The following is a 21565-nucleotide window of genomic DNA, read 5'->3' on the forward strand; positions in this document are numbered from 1 at the left end:
AAGCCGATGTTATCCCATGTAAACTATCACTCAGTTCACAATAAAATAAAAAAATAAACAATTACCCAAGTCAGTCATTTTTCCCCTGTTTATTTTCATTTGTAGCAGAGTGGTAGAATTCAGCAAGGGATCTCAGAAACTGCAGAACTACAAGAAAATAATCACTTGAGAAAAGATTTGGATTACATATGTGTTTGTCAGGAGCTATTGCAAATGAATATGATGACTAAAACGTTCTCTGACAAAAGAAAAACACAGCAAATGTTTTTAACTTATTGTTCAAAAAATAAATTTTTGAAGCTACTATACATTCTGAGGTCCTGACTAAGGTTTCTGAAGAAATAGAGAAAAAGAAGGAGCATCTAGGGAATATTACTGAAAAAATAGAAATTAAAACTGTTGATAACATCACTGAAATATACTAGCCAACTTGGTGATATAAAGTACATTTTATTGAGCTTACACAGTAATACACACACCCCAACTAAAATCACAAAATGCATCCCACATTTACTAAAGATAACAGAAATGTAATTTATACATCAAGTGGAAATGGTAGATATTGATTCCTGCTAAAAGGAAATGTTCTTTTTCATTTAATTGATTTGGTGCTTATTATTTAAAAAGAGTGGTGAAATTTAATCAAAACAAGGCACTGGACCAGGAAAACCCAAAACACCAAAAATCAGCTCTAAGACCTTTAAATACCCTGGGAATAATGTCTCTAATATATTTTTCCCCTAAAATAGACTGCCCTTCCACATTAAATATACCTGAAATCATATATAGTTACCACAATAATGCTAAATTTAAAAAATGTTTTAAGGATTTCAGTATGATGACAGCAAAGCATTAAGCCAAACACAGGGCACGTCTGAGCCTAAAGCCTTGTACAAATGCACTGATTTTACAACACGAGGCTGGTCCTGCTCTATCCTAGGTTAGTAGGAGGTTAGCAATAATAATTTCTTCTGGATTCTAACTCTAACACTAACAAGAAAAGATGAACAACTCCTCTTACTCTAAGAAAGACCATCCTCAAACAAATTTCTTTCAAGAGAAGCATATGTACCAAAACAAACATGGTTCAGTATAGTTCCTGAAATGCATACTGGGATCTGTAAATAGTTCATTCTATCCAAGTTTTATTTCAGAGCCAACACACGATGTGCAACTGCAAGGTTGGTAGTTCCAGCCCACATTCACTCCTCAGAAATCCTATACACAGTCTCTTAAGAGTTAAAACCGACTCAACAGAATTTAGCAAAACAATGATATCAAGATTACTTTTGTGAAGACTACAGTCAAATCCCATCTCTACCATTGACCATCTGTTTGACATGTAACAGGTTACTTAAATTATCTGAGTCTCTGTTTACAATACTATTGTTGAGTGTCATCAAGTCCAACACACAGCAGCCTTGTATATGGTTCCCAAGGAGCATCTGGTGGGATTTAACTACAGACCTTATGGCAGTAGTCCAGTGCTTATCCTATAGCACCACACCAGAATTTCAGACAATCTTATAGCTCCCATATTTAATCCTCATTAAGGAGGACTTCTGTCTTGAACAGCAGTTGCTGAATCATCTTTGCATCCGTCTTATCAACAGTCTACTTTGGTTCCTCCAACAAGGAGAAAAACTACTTAGTTCCTGTGTCTCCCATATATATTATGGATGGTGCTAGGCTTGATTTCTCTCTCATGCAACCTCTTGTACAGTCAACAATAGATGTGTGAACTCAATTACATGACTTCCATTTGTCTGACCAGAGTTCACACTCAGAAAAGTTGACGAAAAGCATTTTTCAACACTGCCATCTCACATTCATTCCAATTGAAGTCTGTTTACAATAGCAGGATAATAGCACTGCTACCTCATAGGGTTGCTAGTGAAACAACATCAAGGTATTATTTATAAAGAGTAACTCAATGTATGTCATATAAATAGGAATTATTATTATATATATATTTTTTTCTCAAATGTACTTGAATCTTGATTGTGGAAAACAAACTAGTTGTCATGAGCCACTTGGCCTTTAAAATCCAGTTGTGCTTAGAGTGGTTTACTGGCTTATCTTATGAAAAATAACTTTTGTTATATCTCCTTCAACTCATATTCTCTAGATGTTTGAAGCTCTTCATTTATTCATTTATTCCATAAACATATATTGATTTCTCATCTCTATGCTAAGTACTATGCTAAATGTTGGGGATGTAAAGATGAACAAGATTAAATCTCTCTATAAATGAGCTCAAGAAAAAAAAAAAACTATAATGAATAAATAAATGAGCTCACCAACCAGACACTTAAATGGATAATTTTAATATAATGTGCCAAGCTCCAAGATTGTTGCAGACAATTGTCTGTGGAGCTCTCATGTTATTGTACTTTCAGAGCAAAGGTATTAATATACCTTTTGTTCCAGAATGTTGTTGTTGTTAAGTGCCATTGAGTTGGTTCAGACTCACAGAGGCGTTATATAGGGTTTCCTAGTATCCAAGTAGTGGCTGGTGAGTTTGAACCGACGACCTTCTGGTTTAACTGACATTACAATTCAGTGCTATATCCCACAGTGCCACACCAGAATAACTGTTTTAAAATGTTGAACCAGTAGTCTTGGAAGATAGAGTGTCTCTTTATTAAGGACAGAGGCCAGATTTTTTCCCCCTTGATCAGATAATGTGTCCTCCTGGACAAAGGTTGGGCTGGTTTGCTATCAGTCCCTTATAAAAGAGCAAATTTTATCACTCCTTTCTATGACAAAACAGGGAATATTTCAGAGTTAAGATGAGGATTAATATTTTAAATAGGAGTAGAAAATACATATGCTAAAATCTCAGTTCCTCAGTTGTACCATTGAGGGTGCAGAGAAGCAGAAAGTGAGTTAGGAAGAGAAACTGAATTAGGAAAACAGCATACAATGGACACATAAATATAAGCAATTCAGTAATGCTGACAAGTAAGGTATGAGGCAGGAAATGGGAAAAGATGAGGCTGGAGAGCAATTGAGATCATAGGAGGGTTTTGTGTACCAAGTAAGATAAACTTACTCTGTAATGACTCAGCCAACAATTTTTGTTACTGTAAAGCCTTGGAAACAGTTTTACTATGTTTGGGTTGTTGTGGATTTGGTTTTTAACTTTTTACTGTGGCTTGGGTAATAATAGATTGCAGAGCAAATAAGTTTACACATATTAGCTTATAAATGTGTATGTTGTTGTTGCGGTCTAGTCGGTTCTGCCTCATAGCGAACCTGTATAGGATTTCTAAGGAGCAACTGGTGAGTTTGAACTGCCAACCCTGTGGTTTCTTATGGGCTTTGCAGTCCACTGCTTTATCCCACAGTACCACACATTAAGTACCGTGGAGTCAGTTCTAACTCATAGTGACCCTGCACAGGGTTTCCGAGGCTGCAAATCTTTATGGGCGCAGAAAGCCTATTCTTTCTCCCGCGGAACAGCTGGTAGTTTTGAACTGCCGACCTTGAGGTTAGCAACCTGATTCGTAACCACTACAGTACCACATGAGTACTCCATAAATGTGTATACAATTTATATAATTATACCTTCAATATAACAATTTATCCCCTCAACATAACAGGTCTCTTCCCACTTTTTCCATGGGTTTCCTGTTTATATTCTTCCTGCCCCTTCCTGCCATCTGAGCTTGTTTTTGGAAAATCGCAGCCCTTTGGTCTTGTAGGAAGGATTTTCTGAAAAATTCTTCCTGGTGTTACTGTTCACTTTATAAGCCTGTCTATTGTTTGGCTGAAAGTTAATCCTTGGGTGTGGGTTCAGTTCCAGGCTTAAAGGTTGTCTAAGAGCTACCATCGGATGGGTTCCACCAGTCTGTATCAGACCAATAAATCTGATCTTTTTTTATTATTCTGAATTTCAAGCAAGCAAGGTTTTGACATTTGCAATCCTCCAATCCTGATACCATGTTCTTCTTTGCATAAGCCACGTTCCCAAAATATCTACTCAGCATAGAGATGGAATAATTAAGTATGGTGAAAGGATATAACCTGGACATACAACTTTCTTGATTTAAAACCATGCAGTGTCCCCTTTTTCTGTTCAGACAACTGACTCTTGGTCTATATAAAGATTCCTCATGAGCTTAATTATATTTTCTCAAATACCCACATTCTTTGCAATGTATGTTATGATTCAAATAATCAAATGCCTTTACATATTTGTAATAAATATACAATAAAACACAAGTAAACATTTTTAGGGTATTCTCTGCTTTCAGCCAAGATCCATCTGATATCAGCAGTGACACCCCTATCCCTATCCTTCAAGAAAGTAAAGCAGCACAGGAGGCTGTAAAAAAGTAAAGCACTCACTCGTCTATGCCAAGATGGCCAAACTTTGTCTCTCATACTTCGGACATATTATCAGGAGGAACCAGTCACTGGAGAAGGATATCATGTTTGGTGAGGTGGAGGGGCAGAGAAAAAGAGGAAGACCCCCAACAAGATGGATTGGCCAAGTGGCAGCATCAATGGACTCAAGCATGACCACAGTAGTGAGGCTGGCCCAGGATCTGGCAGTGTTTCGTTATGCTGTGCATAGGGTCACTATGAGTCGGTACAGACTCAATGGCACCTAACAACAACAACAACAACAACATAAATTTGAATAATAGTGATATTGACTGGTCTTCCTTGTAGGCTCATGGATATTATTATCAATAGCATTATACTTCAAGACAGATCTTGAAATGTTCTTTTTGATGATGAATATGACATCAGTCCACTTCAATTTTTCATTCCTGGCATAGTAAATAATATGATTGTCTGATTCAAAACAGCCAATACCAGTCCATTTTAGCTCACTGACGCCTAGGACATTGATCTCTATGTGTTCCGTTTCATTTGACAACTTCCAATTTTCCTAGAGTCACACTTTGTACATTTCATGTTCTGATGACTAGTGGATGTTTACAGCTGTTTCTCCTCATTTTGAGTTGTGTTCCCCCAGCAAATAAAGATCCTGAAAGTTTTACTCTATTTGTGTCATCAAGGTCAACTCTACTTTGAGGAGGCAGATCTTCTCCAGTTATATTTTGAGTGAATTCCAAGCTAAGGGACTCTTCTTCTGGCACTATATCAGACACTTTTCTGGTGCTAATAAGAGTGCTTCAATATTCAATATTTTGGTGCTATCTAAAAGTGTTCCACCGCTATTCATAAGGTTTTCAGTGGTTAAACAAACAGAAGCAGTCCCCCTCTACTTCTTCCTAGTCTGTCTTAGTCTGGATGTTCAACTGCAACCTATCCACCATGGGTGTACCCTGTTAATATTTAATACACCAGTTGCATAGCTTCCAGCATCACAGCAACACGCAAGCCACAGCAGTAGGACAAACTGACAGATGAGTAATGCTTATTATGAAGCATGACAAAAGCAAAGCACTAATTCTGTGCTCAGATAATTCATTTCTTTTAAATACCTGAGGTTGTGAAACAAGCATGAATCACAATGTTTCACAGGTAATTAATTATTCAATATAAAACCCAAAACTATTGAGTCACTTCTGACTCATGGTGATCTTTTGTGTTACAGAGTAGAACTGCTCCATAGAGTTTGCTTGGCTAGAGTCTTTACGTAAACAGATTCTCCAGGAATCTCTTCCATGGTGCTTCTTGGTGGGTTCAAACTGACAACCTTTCATTAAGTAACACAGTGCAAACCATGTGCACCACCCAGGAACCTAATTATTCAACATGTTAAAATTCACATGAAGCTTAGTGTGGAGCTATAGGTTAAGCACTGGTCTGAAGCTCAAACCCACCAGCCACTCCTTAGAAACTCATACAGAGTCACTATGAGTTGGAACCCATTTGACGGTACTTAACAACAATTCACATAGGGGTCCTGGTGTGGCGCTGTAGGATAAACACTGGACTGCTAACCCAGATATAATGGTTCAAACCCACCAGCCACTCCTTGGAAATCCTGTACAGGGTTGCCAAGAGTCAGAATCACCTTGGCAGCACTTACAACAACAACAATATTAAATAGTTCTGTCTTCCCACCATTGCTACATCATTCAACATTCTCAGTAAACACGACCCTCTCTTCCCACAGCTCTACAGGAGGGCAGGAACTACATCTGATTCGTGTTATTGTTCCTTGTTTCTGAAATAGCATGGCACATATTAGGTGCTCAACGTATGTTTAAAATATGCAAACAAACTAGAAATCATTGCTTTTACTAGTATAAACTCATTTACTGAACATCTTAAGGTGCTCAGTTACCTCATAATTGAAAGGATGGTTTGGGGTATAAAATTCAGGCCATACAATAGGCTACTTCTATTATTAAAGTCTCAGTGGTTATAAATACCATACATTATACCTAAATATATGTATGCAAGGGTTTAATACAGACATATAAAATTAATTTTAGCCTCATGCTTTAAACTTTTATTATTTCCAAGTAATTCCAAAAACTACATCATAAAAAGTTCCATTTTATTTACTGCTCTAGCTCCAGAATATGAGCGTCTCAGTCCTCAATAAATATTTAACTCTCTGACTAATAAATGAACATGTTCCCTTGTTTTTCTAGCCAGAAGCTGATATTATTCCTTTTCCATTTTTTGGATTGAGCACACAAATAAACATTATCCAAATGGTGGAAAGAACACTTTTTGTTCTTTCTTATGTTCCCAACTAACCTAAAAATAAAACCATAGGGTACTGTAACAACAGCTGTGCTGACCGAAGTACTCTTCCAAGACAATCACATCTATTATCATTAGTGGACATTTTTTGCTAGATTTTAATGAAGATCAAGTCATATTTTCAATTCTGTTGTAATATGAAAAGTAAATAATCCTCTGTATTAAAAACTAAAGTAGCAATTCTTACTCAAATAACTGTTATGACATAGACTCAATTAAGCCTCTTCAGATAATTGTACCACATAATATTCATCTAGCAACTAAATAGACCAACACATCTACACTTCACCAGTACAGTGGGACTCAATATTGATAAAGACAATGAAGCACTGTATGATACTCAATTATCTAAAAGCACACATGAGGCGTGTTCACAGTCCTCTTGTAATTGTACTGAATTTTGCTGTATTCATATTTGATAAAAAGTTCTAACTTGTAGCTCTGGGTTTCTCAAATCACAGTTGATGTTGTAGAACAGATAATTTGCTTTTTTTCATGGGGACTGTCCTATGCATTGTTGGATGCTTAGCATCATCCCTGGGTGCACCTCCTCCCAGTCCTGATATTCAAAACTGTCTCTAGACATTGGCAATGATCCCTTGGAAGGCAAAATTGCTCTCAGTTGAGAATGATGGCAACAGAGAGTATTGCTGTTATTGTTGCGTGCCCTCAAGTCAATTCTGATTCATGGAGATCCTACAGAACAGAGTAGAACTGCCTCCAAAGGGCTTCCTAGGTTATCATCTTTTCGGGAGCAAGTATTCTCTCTCATGATGCAACTGGTGGGTTCGAACCACCAACTATTTGATTAGCAGCTAAGTGCTTTATGAAAAAAGATCACTAGAGTTCCTTTTATAAAGTAAAATATATGGCAACTTGTAAAGATCAAAAATACTATATTATCCCATTTCCCAAACAGCATATTAAATTAACTTATAAATCCAATTTCTCAGTTGCATTGGGTGATAAACATAAACCCAAATCATTTTGATTTATTCATTAATGTAACTTCTTACATTTAACAGTTATTTTTAACAGTAAATTAGAAGACAGGGGGAATTCTTCTGGTGAATTGCTTCCATTGTCCCAAGTGATTAAGTGGCTCGACTTTACAATCATAGTTGTAGTCCAGTACAAAATGTCCCTTTTTCTCCTTTTTCCATTACTCTCCGAAAACAAGGTAATTCACATCTTTTCAAAAGCTATCAGAAGCCTTCAGAGTTGCTCCTGCTGTTGCCAAAACCACATGAAGTAGCAAATCTTTCAGAGGATGGAAAGCATCGTGTTTCATCCCAAAATTAAAGTGATAAAAATGAAATGCACAATCTAAGGGGGCAAGATATAAGTGAGAATATAGGCTAATTGCAAATAAATTGATAGTCCTTCATGATATTTTTACTAGCTAACCCAACTCCCCAGGATACATTGCAGAGAAATGAATACAAATTAGAGCTCCTTATTATTCAATCAAAGAAAGTGATCATTTGCTTGTCCTCCTTAATTTGTCTCCTTTGACATTTCTTGAGCACCCACTAAGTAGCAGTCACTGTGCTAGAGGTGTTCACAGGGACTGAGAACATTTCTGCGCTGAGATGTAGTTACATGCTCCACTTAATGTTGATCTTCAGTGGGTGGCACTTGAAATTCCCTGACCCATATTTGATCTGTTTTAAATGTTCCGATTTTCAAATACAAGATCATGTTTTCTTTGAGAGGGGCATACCTATTTATAGGAGAGGGTCAGGAAAGGAAAGGGAGAGGTGAGAGGAAATGGTATGTTTGGTAACATTTTATTAAGCTGTAAAAATCCCTTTCTGGACAAGAAAGTGAAAATCGTGTCAGCACAGTTAGCAAACTGAAAACCTGACAAGTGATAAGCATCAACAAATTGCTGAACAAAACATTAGCTACTGATTACAATGTTGATGCAAAACCCAAAAAGCCAGCTGACATAAAATAACATGTGAAAACAGAAAACTGTGTTAATGAAAAGGGCCAATGCTGTGGAGCTCATTGGCTCTAGCGGAAATAATGGCACATAGGAAGCAATGCAAAAACTGCAGTTCACAAAGGTAGCTAAACATTTAGGACACAAAGCAAAATGTCAGAACCACTTCTCTGCCAAATAATTACAAAATAGGTTAAGTAACCTGTCATCCCTTACATTGTAAGGACTGTTTGGGCGGGATCCACACAGGAAGAAAGAAAAACTGTCGTAACATTTGCACATTATTATTCATTTAAACATTACTGTTGTTAAGTGCCATCAAGTTGGCTCCGACCCATAGCAACCCTGAATAGGGTTTCCTAGAAGCAGCTGGTGAGCTTGAACCAACAACTTTGTGGTTCAAACCGACTTTACAGTCCAGCACTTTACCCTATAGCACCACACCATTGGTCAACATATCCTACAGCACTAGTTGTGGTTGTCAAGTGCCGTCGAGTCGGTTCTGATCCATAGCAGCTCTGTTTAGGGTTTCCAAGGAGCAGCTGGTGAGTTTGAACCGCTGATCTTGCAGTTCAAACTGACTTTGTGACTTTGCAGCCCAGCACATTAACCCACTGCCCCACATGCCCACATATTTAGAGAAAGTTTGCTATGTAAATAAATTATTTTATGGAACTTTTAAACTCCTGGAAGCAAATGAGAGTGTCACTTAAGTTGTTGTTCTTAAGTGCCGTCGAGTCAGTTCTAACCCATAGCAACCCTATGCAAAACAGAACGAAACACTGCCCAGTCCTGGACCAACATCACAATTGTTGCCACACTTGAACCCATTGATGCTGCCACTTTGCCAATCCATCTCACTGGGGGGTCTTCCTCTTTTTCTCTGACCCTCCACCCAACCAAACATGATATCCTTCTCCAGTGACTCGTCCCTCCTGACAATATGTCCGAAGTATGAGAGATGAAGTTTGGCCATCTTGGCCTCCAAGGAGCACTCTGGCTGTACTTCTTAGGATATTATTCCACAACTCCCACCATAAATTCAGATGACTAAAAATTGAGCTCCTGGTGAACCCCAGGCTGACTTCTGAAGTTGTTTCCAGGATCACTTTTAGACATTGGCCTCATGTACACTGTACCAGTAACAGCATGAATCAGAATCAAAGCAAGGGAGGAAAAGAGGAAACAAAACAAAACAAAAAGTTGTCTCGTCAATTCCAACTCTTAGGATCTATGTGTGTCCAAGTAGAACTGTGCTCCATAGGTTTTCAATGACTGATGTTTTGGATGTAGATCAGCAGGCCTTTCTCCCAAGGTGACTTGGGGTAGGTAGACGCAAACCTCAAAGTTTTTAGTGAGAAAGTCAGAGGGTTAAACATCGATACCACCAGGGACTCCAAAGCAATAGGAACACCTTTTTTTTTTTTTTTTTTAACTTTAAGGCCAACTGCTGTGGGTTAATGTTAATGCACTGGACTCCAAAATGTCTTTGAACCACAAGGTTGGCAGTTCAAGCTCACCAGATGCTTCTTGGAACCCTATACAGGGTGGCTATGGGTCAGAACCGATGAGACAGCACTTAACAACAACAACAGATAAGCTGTTCATTTGAGTGTGATTTTATAACAAGAGAAAAAAATCTAAAATGGTCATTTTCAAATATTCTATCATTTTGTAAATTCTTCTTTGAAGCAGCATATATGCTCATACCTACAACTCCTGTTATTATTTCACTGTTTACCCTATTAAAAAAACCAAGCTACTCATCTTCATTTGTATTTGCTGCCTTCCATCTCTATCCTGTCATTGTGTCTATGTTGTTTTAACTAGAAATTGCTATTTTGGTCACTCCTAGTCCCAACTATGGAGTCCTGGAGTGGCGCAAAGTTTGCAACAGACTGCAAAGTCATTTGAGCTGCAAGATTGGCAGTTCAAGCTCACCAGTCGCTACTCGGAAACTCTATATAGGGTCGCCATGGGTCAGAACCGACTCGACAGCACTTAACAACAACAACAATTTACAACTATGGAGTCGTGATGTGGTGCTGTAAGATGAGCATTAGACCACAAAGTTGGCACCACCTGCTCCTTGGAAACTCTATACAAGATTGCTGAGTTGGAACCGACTTGATGGCACTTAACAACAATAATTCACAACTTCAGAAGTTCTGGTGTGACACCATAGGATAAGCACTAGACCTCAAGGTAGGTTTCAACTACAAGTCAGTGGTTCAAACTCACCAGCTGCTCCTAGGAAATCATACACGGGGTTGCTGTGAGTTGAAACCAAGTCAATGATAGTTAACAACAACAATTCATAACTTGCTGACCAAGTCAGATTTTAAACAAGAGAATCCTTGTGGATGTTCAAAATATATATGTAGTTCACAAAACAAACATGGAAATGTTTTATTACAGGAATGGACAAATGGGAAGATAGCTGCACGAGACTGAATAAAATGGGAAAAAGATTAAAATACAAATTGATAAAGTAAAATTTTCAACAGGATATAAAAAACTTATCTCATTTCATCCCAGGTTAACGTTCTTTTGAAAGTAAATATTTGGGTCTGTATTCACAAGAATATAGATCTATCTTAATTGAGATTCCCCCCACCAAAAAAAAAAAAAAAAATGTGTATTTAACATTAAAAACATTAAGCTCTAAGTAGTTCTACATTCAGAAGGGTCCATATTTAACAGTAAAAGAAGTGTCTAGTAAACATTGTAGATACCTCACTGATATCTATCAGGCCTCTCTCCTAGTTTATAGTAACCATACTGTTTGGATAATTGACCTCACCCCCAACTCCAGGGGTGACGTCACCTCTCATAGATCTAAACCAATAATTTCAGCTCTCTCAAACCAAATAGTCCTTTTATAGAAAAAGTATTTTAGAATGTTCCCTTTCTGTACTAAAAGTTCATAAGTAAATAGAATTTTTTAAAAAATCAATATAATTCTCAAAACACAATATAAAGGATAAATAAAAATAATAAAATATGTGTATTTCAGTTTCCTCAGGCATGGTATTATAGCTGGATGCTTGTACCTTTACATGAAATCGTTATGGAATGAGACACCTACAGATGTAGGCTGGGAAAGTGTATTATATAAGAAGATCAGATAGTAGAATCATTTTGATCTATGATGTGATTTTTTCAAAATTTAACAAACCTTGGGTAAATTTTGTACAAAACAAAGGAAAATATCCCATAGTATACCCAATAACTACTACAGTAGTTGAGTGGTTGTTGTTGTTGTTAAGTACCGTGGAGTCGGTTCTAACTCATAGTGACCCTGCACAAGTTTTCTGAGGCTGCAAATCTTTACAGGAGCAGAAAGCCTCATCTTTCTCCCGCAGAACAGCTTGGTGGTTTTGAACTGCCAACTTGGAGGTTAGCAGCCCGATTTGTAACCACTACGCTACCAGAGTTCCTTGTAGTAGTTGAGTAGTGGCCCTAAGAAAATATATGTCCATGTCATGGAAACTCTGAATGTGACTTTATTTGGAAAAGAAAAAAACCTTTACATATGTAACTGATTTAAGGATCTTGAGAAGAAATCATCTTGGATTACCCAGGATTTACTGTAAATCTGGTAATCCAGATTACACTAAATCCAATAAGTGTCCTTATAAGAGACAAAGGGGAAAGGACACAGAGAGAAGATAAGAGCAGGTGAAGACAGAAGCAGAGATGGAAACAATGCAGCCAAAAGCCAATGAGCACCTGGAGCCATCAGAAGCTGGAGGAAGCAGGGTAGGATTCTCTCCTAAAATCTTTGGAGGGAGCAGGCCCAGTGGACATTTTGATTTTGGATTTCTGGCTCTCAGAACTGTGAGAGAATAAATTTATTGTAAGTCACAAAGTTTGTGGTAATTTGTTAAGGCAGCCCTAGACAACTAATTCAGTATATATTAAATCAGTAATAAAAATTTTAAACTTTGTGTTTATATGTAAACCAGATAAATTCTAGGATCAGACAATGATGTAAGAATTTGTTCATCCACACGAACATATAATTCCAGAAATGCATTCAAAAGGCATACAGAATGGGGACAATTTCTTGGTTATGCATGCCTGTCCTGTGCAACCCGGGACCTCTCATAGACCTGGAACTCACCCACTAAGTAGCAATCTTGCCTCTCCATCATTTTAGCACTCAAATATTGTTCCATAAAATTTCATGCACACACCTCTCACGTTTCCATCCTCACACAGGCCCAGGGATTGAAAGCACTTTTGAGTAATTAGTAATATCTTTGCCACAGTAATTAGTTCCAGAATAAATATGGAACCCAGGCCTAAGGCAGACAGTACAAGTCTTTCTTGGTTCCATCAGGGTTTGCCCAATCAGCACAAACTTCAGGACTTCTAACAGGAACTAGACTGGAAATTCTGGAACTCTCTCTCCTTTTAGACAGTGTAGTATATGGATACAAAGTCTGGACCTGAGCAAATGCTAATCAAAGTAAGAATTACAAGAAAAGCAGGAAATAAAAATGGAGATGGAGTTCCACTCAATCATCCAGGAAATGTTGTTTTAATTATATGATAAACCAAGACTCTTCTAATGCTTAAACCAGTTTGAACTTTGTTTTTCCTTTGAGCACTTAAGATAGATGCTCTCTTGTCTTCCTCTGGTCTTTCAAGGATGCAACATAACTCAGCGGGGGCAGGGGGAGGGGAAGCAAGATGTAGCCCTATGAAGGAAAGGTCCTTGACTATGCAATTTGATATCACATCCCTGGAACATAGCATGGTACCTGGCTGCCAGTAAATATTATTTAGTTAAATGAACAAAGAATTGGAAACATGAGTGCATACAGGCTTGAACTAGCTTCATTGTTTTTACATTTACTACTTTCAGTAACCTTGAGCAAACAGCCTTTCATTTTCTTCACCTGCAAAGCTTGGGACAGTCATACCTGCCCACCTTTCCAATTTGATTTCCCCATACCTACTCCTAAGGAGCTCTGGTAGCATAGTGGTTACGAATCGGGTTGCGAACCCCAAGGTAAGCAGTTCGAAACTACCAGCTGTTCCACAGGAGAAAGATGAGGCTTTCTGCTCCCATAAAGATTTACAGCCTCGGAAACCCTGTACAGGGTCGCTATGAGTCGGAACTGACTCCATGGCACACAGCCACAACCACCACTCCTAGGTTATTTTGTTCTATCCCACAGCCTCTTTGTAGAACCTCAAACATGCCCATCTCTTTTCTGAGTCATTGGAAATTCTTTCTGTTTGGATACTTTTTCTCTTCACCTTCCTATGAAGACTTTTCCTTCATGATTCAATTTGTCACTTCCTCTACCAAGTCAACCCTGACTACATTATTACTCCACCCATGTGGCTAACACAAAATCATTTATTTCCTTCATCGCATTTATCATGAGCTACACTAACTTGGGTTTTTATTTGTTCCCTTGTTCATCAAGTGTCTCACTAGAAAGTGAACTCTATGAAAGCAGGAATCATGTGTTCCTAATACACAGAAGACACTCACTAAATAACTGTCAAATAAATGAATGGTCCACACTTCCTTTACGGACTCACAACATACCATTTAAAGTGTACACTATAGTCATCTGGTCTTATTTTAATTCCTCAAAAATGCATTTTCACATGCTATTCCCCCTGACTAAAGCCTTCTTATTCCAAATCAGCTCTGTAATGTAACCTCACGATCCCATCTCCCTACACCTGTCTAACTTCTACTCTTCCACTAGGATTTCAATTGAATATCATTTTTTCTGGAAGACCTTCTCAGGCCTCAAACACTAAGATCTTCTGCAGTCTATTGCAATAATATTATACATAATACAAATCATATGTTGTTGTTGTTGTTGTTATGTGCCGTGGAGTCGGTTCCAACTCATAGCGACTCTGTACAGGGTTTCCGAGGCTATAAATCTTTACGGGAGCAGAACGCCTCATCTTTCTCCCGCGGAACCGCTGGTAGCTTCGAACTGCTGACCTTGCGGCTCGCAGCCCGATTCATAACCACTACGCTATAATTCTTTAATTATCTATTTTACCTCATTAACTGTGAGCTCTGTGGATGCGAGTACGGTGTCTTAGTTCACAGCGATAAGCAGCCCATAAAAGGTGGTCAATAAAGACTATTCCCTTTCCTTTTCCAATAAAACTGATACCTAGATCAGAGACTATGAGCAAGAGCCGATTTTTGTTTGCTTGTTTGTTTGTTTGTTTTTCCCAAATGACCCTAACAAAGCCATAGTCTAAGCAGAAATCGAATTCTTCTAGCTTGGAAACAAGCAAAAGGCCAGTTACGAAGGTCTGAATCACTTAATAAATTGCTCATCTTTCAAGGAGCAGACATCACAAGATTGCCAGCAGATTTATGATTCAGAAACACAACTGCTCGACAAAAGTGAAAATCTCTTCATCAAAAGGTTTTGGAGCAAGTAAAGTGTGAGGAAGAGTTAGAAAATTCACTCCAGAAATAAAGCAAAGAGTTATTTCAAAATCAAAATAAACATTAGAAACAAACAGTAAACATTGAATGTGACGTTGTAGATTAATTCACTGGACTGCAAGGTCAGTTTGAACCTCAAGGTCGGTGGTTCACATTGCAAGTTATCAAGAGAACAGAGTTTTGTCGTTAAGTTATGGAGATTTCATTGGGAGAAAAAAGTATGACCTTTTCATCAATTGTAATACAATGATCTAAAATTGTGAACACTCATTTAATGTAAATATGCATATAGCTGGGTTTTTGTTGTTGTTAAGTGCTGTCAAGTCAGTTACGACTCATAAGTCCCCTGTATAGGATTTCTGAGGAGCAGCTGGTGGGTTTGAACTGCAGACCTTGTGGTTCGAGGTCCAGTGCTGATCCTATTGTGCCACATCAGAAGTTCAGATGGATTCGACAGATACAAATTCAGAATCATGTAAGAGGTGACAGTTTTCATTTCCTTTCTGATTCTTCTGTAAACCCTGATGGTTTTCAAAGATGACAATAGCCATTGCTTCCTTCTATGACAGTACTCCCTTCCATTATTTAACAAATTCAAAGAGCAAAGCACAAATCTTTCCAGAATATTTTCTGAACCTATAGGTTCCTAATAATAGATTTTGGGATATCTAACACTGGACAGGAAATTTAAAAAAACAGCTACCTTGGAGTCCTGGTATGGTGCTGTAGGCTAAGCACTTAACTACAAGGCCAGCAATTCAAACTTACCACCCGTTCCTTGGAAACTCTATACAGGGTCGCTAAGAGTCGGGAATGACTTAATGACATTAACAACATCAGACAGAAAAAAAAAAAAAAGAAAAACTACCTTGGTAATTCACAATGACAATAAATATAAGGTGTGAAAATATTTGAAACTCTTTCTGTAGGCAGTATATGTGCAGAGAAGTTTATAATTAGCAGTGGTTGGAAAGTCAAAGACAAAATATATTGACGGACTGAGAAATACAAGACAGCAGGATAACATCTTCTAACCACAGAATGTTTCATGGTGAAATATTTGTTAAGACAATTAGCAAGAGTAGGCAATTATTTCTTTCACATATGGAGGCTGGTATTTAGAGTTGGCAAGGCTTGAGTGTGATGGACCCCTTTCAGAAACTCATAATCTTTCGTTTCTTAAACCCAGAAAAACCATGCATATGCATACAACTTCCATAAAACTTCATGAGATTTCCTGATCCCCTTAAGTCTGTCCTTGGAACTTCCATGCATAAGTTTATGTTTCGCAGAGTGTCTTCACCTTAATTAAACACTGGAGAATTTGCACTAGGAATTTGTCCTCAATAGAGTTCCAGCTCTTTGGCCAGATAAGTTCCCAATTCTTTCTCCTACACCTCAAGGAGAAATATGAAGATTCCCAAAGAGTCAAGCCACAATCTACTGAGTGTATTTTGTAAATTACCATAAATAAGTTAATGAGTAATTGAAGAAAATTAATATTTATAAAAGATGTCTTGGTATATGTGATTAATTTTTTTTTCCTTTAGTTTATTTAAAGATTTTTTATATACAAAAAGAAACCAACAAAAGAGATCCACAGGTATTGTGAAATTCCAACATTGTCTTTCCCCATTTTTCTTGGCTTTTGTAAATAAAGATGCTGTATAACGTGTTCTGTTCTTCATTTTGTCTCTTGTCCATTTCCCAGGTCTCTTACTTGATCCTTTCTTTCCAGGCCTCTTGGGACCCTTGCCATGAGCTGTGTTGGCCCAGAAGCTAGAGCACATCATCATAGATCTATAGAAGGTCGCTGTAAGTTGGAACCGATTGGACAGCAATTAACAACAACAATATACTTAATCTAGTCCAAAGAACCCCAACCTTTTCTCACCACTTCCACTATGACCACGCTGGTGCAAAACATCATCCTCTCCACCGGAATTACTCTGATTGCTTCTTAAGCAGTTCGTAGAGCAATCTGTTTTCAACACAGCAGCCAAAATGGTGCTGTTAAAGATTGTTAGATCTCAGCATTACTCTCCTGATCAAACCTTCCAATGGATCCCCAGAATACTCAGAATAAAAATCACATACCTTACAAAGACCTACAAGGTTCAGCTCAACAGTCTCCAACCCTACCTCTCTGATCTCTCATCTTTTCATCCTTCCCTGTCAACCATTCCATTCCAAGATGTACTTCTAAGCATTCATACTTCTTTTTCGCTCTGCCTGTAATGTTCCTCCCACATTTACCAAGCTATCTGCCTCACATCTTTCAAGTCTTTACCTCAGATGTTACCTCCTCTGTGAGGTCTTTCCTGATCACCATAATGCAAATTGCACACTAACTCCTACCCTGATATTACGTACTATCTTTATTTTTGCCAAAAGGACTTATTATCATTTGCCATACCTTGAATTTTACTTATTAGATTACTTTCTGTAGTTTGTACCTTAATAGTTCCACAAAAGCAGTGACTTTTTTTTTCTCCTGTCTGATTATTTACTGTAGCTCCAGTTCCTGGAACAATGCCAGGTACATAGTAGGTGCTCAATTAATACTTGACAAGTGAATGAGTACATGAATGGTTACTTATTAATGTATACTGGCACTTCAAATATCAGTTGATAGGCTAACTGGAGACACTGAACTATGCAGTCTTTTAGAGCCTACTTGGATGAGGGTTGCTGTAATAGGAGGGTTGCCTCGTTACACTGCACTGCATGCTAATTAAATGCAGCCTTTGAGTACATATGCCGTGCTCAGCAATGTTTGGTTTCCCTGGTCCAACCAAATGGCTGCTACACATCATCTTTTTCAGTTCAGTGCACCATTTAAGACATCTAAAACAATGGAAACAGAATGCTCATTTTAATTTAAAATAACCTTTTTCAGAAGTGTCATGAGCTTTACATTTTAAATAGGTTTGCCAACTGAATTCTTAATTCAATAGTGAGTACCATAAGAAATGATAGATTCCATGCCATCAAAAGAGCAACGATAGGGTGAAAAAATAGTCTCTATTCCTTTCCATGGAGTAATTAGACATAGAAAGGAAGAAAGCATGTACTTTTTTGAACATGTGAGATTAGGTTAAATGGTGACGGTAGGAGGAACTATCCTTCCCAAAGCTGTTTATCTTTAGACAGCTCTCTAGTCAAGCACTTGTTAAAAGATGGGTTTGGGAGGAAATAAAATAAAGGCAAATAAGTAAGCAGTTGTGTTTTAATACTCCTGAAGAAACTACTAGTCCTCAAGATAGTCATTATTATAACTACTTGGTGCTGTCACAACCAGCACATCCAACACTGTAAAATGAGTACTCTTTATGGAATTATTGAGTGTCATAAAATGTTTACGTATTTTGTAGGATCCATTCCCCCCATTTCACCAGTGATTGTAATTTACAAAGAAATGGAATAAACTGAAATACTCTACTCCAGAGTGTCTGCACTACAAATTGTTCTTATTGTAAAAGTAAAATACAAAATTTTATGATAAAATATAAAGATGATGCCTAAAACTTTATAGTCTAAACACTGGCTTAATGTAAAATCGAGCAAAGCAATTGCAGGAATTCATCAATACCGCTTGTTCTGGTTAAGGATGGAAGGAGGAATAGGTTAGCCAATGTCTGTACCTGGTTTACTAAGCTATGTGACATAAAAAAAAGGAGTATAATGGTGCAGTTAAGCACTTGACTGCTAATCAAAAGACAAGTTGCTGAAACCTATCAGCTGCTCCACAAAGATTTCCGTAAAGATTACAACATTGGAAACCTTCTGAAGTAATTCTACTCTGTCCTATAAGATTGATGACTACGTGTCGGATTCGATACAATGTAAAAGGCTTAGGTTGTGATTTTTTGGTGACATACATCTTTGTAACAAACACTGCTTAAAACCATAATGTATAATAAAAGAGCTAAGGATAGAACATTTTGGAGACAAGCTTTCTTATTAGTAAAAAGACAAGAGCATATTAGAGGGTTGTTGTTGTTAAGTGCCGTCAAGTCGATTCCGACCCATAGCAACCGTGATATGAGAGGGTAGTAGTATATAGATCCGTTTTGGAAGAAGTGCAGCCAGAGTGCTCCTTAGAGGTCAAGAGGGCCAAACTTCGTCTCTCATACTTTGGACATATTGTCAGGAGGGAGCAGTCGCTGGAGAAGAATATCATGTTTGGTAAGGTGGAGGGTCAGAGAAAAAGAGGAAGACCCCCAATGAGATGGATTGGCCAAGTGGCAGCATCGATGGACTCAAGCTTGGCAACAATAGTGAGGTTGGCCCAGGATTGTGCAGTGTTTCATTCTGCTGTGCATAAGGTCGCTATGGGTCAGTACTGACTCGATGGCACCTAACAACAACAGGGATCTAACTCTAAGGAGCTCTGGTAGTGTAGTGATTACAAGTTGAGCTGCCAACCTCAAGGTCAGCAGTTCGAAACTACCATCAGTTCTGCAGGAGAAAGAAAGGCATTCTGCTCCCGTAAAGATTTACAGCCTAGGAAACCCTGCACAGAGTCCCTATGAGTGGGAACTGACTCCACGTACTTAACAACAAAGGATCTAACTCAATTTCCTCATTATATAGAGGAGAAAATTGACCTTCGGATATGAACAGTGCCTTGCCCAAGGTCACATACTGACCCCCAGTCAATTCTTTCACTACACTGTGGACCTCAATAAATATTGGTTTCCTTTTCTTTTAAGCAGAAAGAGGAAAGACAAAGAGAAAGGACATTATCATTTATTATTGTTTATTTGTATTGGTTTAATATAATGACTCTAGGAAGACAACACCAGAGCGGCAAGGAGTATTTTATTTCCCCAGAGCATGATGTGCTCTTGGGTAAATGTGCTTTATGAAGAGATTTGTCCTGGGAACTTGGCAGATTTGACTTTAAATATTTTAACAGTTTACTATTATTTAATTGTGGATTAAATTTTTATTCCAGTCTCCCCAGACTGATGTCTGCAGATTATAAGTGGTTTGTGGACAGAATGCCTGCTACTGGAATTATGAAACTCTTCATTTAAGAATGTAGTGACAGACATTCAACAAAGGACTTCCTACTTAATACTGTAAAATGTCAACACTACCAAAAGCAATTGATAGATATATGGCAATCCCAGTCCAGATTCCAATATCATTCTTTAAAGAGATGGAAAAACTGACCACTTGAGTCCCGGTGTGGTGCACTAGGATAAGCACTGGACTGCTAACCATAAGGTCAGTGGTTCAAACCCAACAGCTGATCCTCTGAAACACTATATCGGGTCACTATGAGTCATTACTTAACAACTAACTGACAATGGCAGTTAACAATTAACAACAACATTATATGGAAAAGAAAAAGACTTTGGATAAGTAAAGAATTAATTAAGATGAAGAACAAAGACGGAGGCCTCTCAATTCTTGATCTCAAAATCTACTATACAGCCATGGTGGTAAAAACAGCCTGAAACTAGTACAATGAAATATGTCTAGATGAATGGAAGAGAATTGAGAACCCAGAAGTAAATCCAGCCACATACATTCAGGTGATCATTGACAAGGGGCAAAAAATATAGGGAAATATTCTTTCCAAAAAATGGTACTGGGAAAACTGGAGACCCATTTGTAGAAGAAGAAACAAACTCACACCATATACAAAACAAACTCAATGTGGATTAAATACCTCAATTTAATTTTACATACTAAAATCTAACTACAAATATCACCAAAATAAAATAGGGATAAACTTAGGGGCTTTAATACAGGGCTAAAATACACAGTCAAACATAACTGAAAACACACACAGTAGAAGACAAAATGGATGATGGGACCACCTGAAAATTAGACTTACATGCATCAAAATATTTCACCTAAAGAATAAGAAGAGAACCAATAGACAAGGAAAAAATTTTTTGCAATGACTTATCAAACAGGGGACTCATTTTTAAAATTTATTGACTACTATAACATCTTTACAAGAAAATCACGAACAACCTAATTAAAAAATGGTCTGAGAACACAAACACTTCACCAAAGAGGACAATCAGGCAACCAACAAACATTTGAAGAAATGTTTGTGAGCATTATACATTGTTGTTGTTGTTAAATGCCATTGAGTAAATCTGAACCATAGTGACCCTCTACAGGGTTTCCAGGGAGCAGCTGGTGAGCTTGAACCACCAACCTTGCAGTTCAAACCACGTTGCTGTCTGACACATTAGCCCACAGCACTACACAAAGAGAGATGCAAATCAAAGCAACAATAATGTTATCATTTCACCACAGCATTGATAACAAAGTTCAAGACCACAGAAAAAAGCAAATGCTGGCTAAGGTGTAGAAAGATGGGGATCCTTCTAAATTGATGGTTGTTGTTGTTAAGTGCCATCGAGTCAGATCCGACCCATAGCGACCCTGTACAGGGTTTCCGAGGGTGTAAATCTTTACGGGAGTAGAAAGCCTCATCTTTCTCC

The 21565-nt window shown here is 37.9% G+C and overlaps 1 protein-coding gene across 1 annotated transcript in view; it reads right to left on the reverse strand.

The window, feature by feature from the left end:
* The window catches only part of LOC102842326 (protein FAM19A2-like), a 676150-nt gene that overhangs the window by 592448 nt on the left and 62137 nt on the right, over nt 1–21565 (reverse strand). The gene's annotated exons all lie outside the window — the stretch shown is intronic.

This window comes from Chrysochloris asiatica, unplaced genomic scaffold, assembly GCF_000296735.1.
Source record: "Chrysochloris asiatica unplaced genomic scaffold, ChrAsi1.0 scaffold00033, whole genome shotgun sequence".
In the NCBI taxonomy this organism is placed as follows: domain Eukaryota; kingdom Metazoa; phylum Chordata; class Mammalia; order Afrosoricida; family Chrysochloridae; genus Chrysochloris; species Chrysochloris asiatica.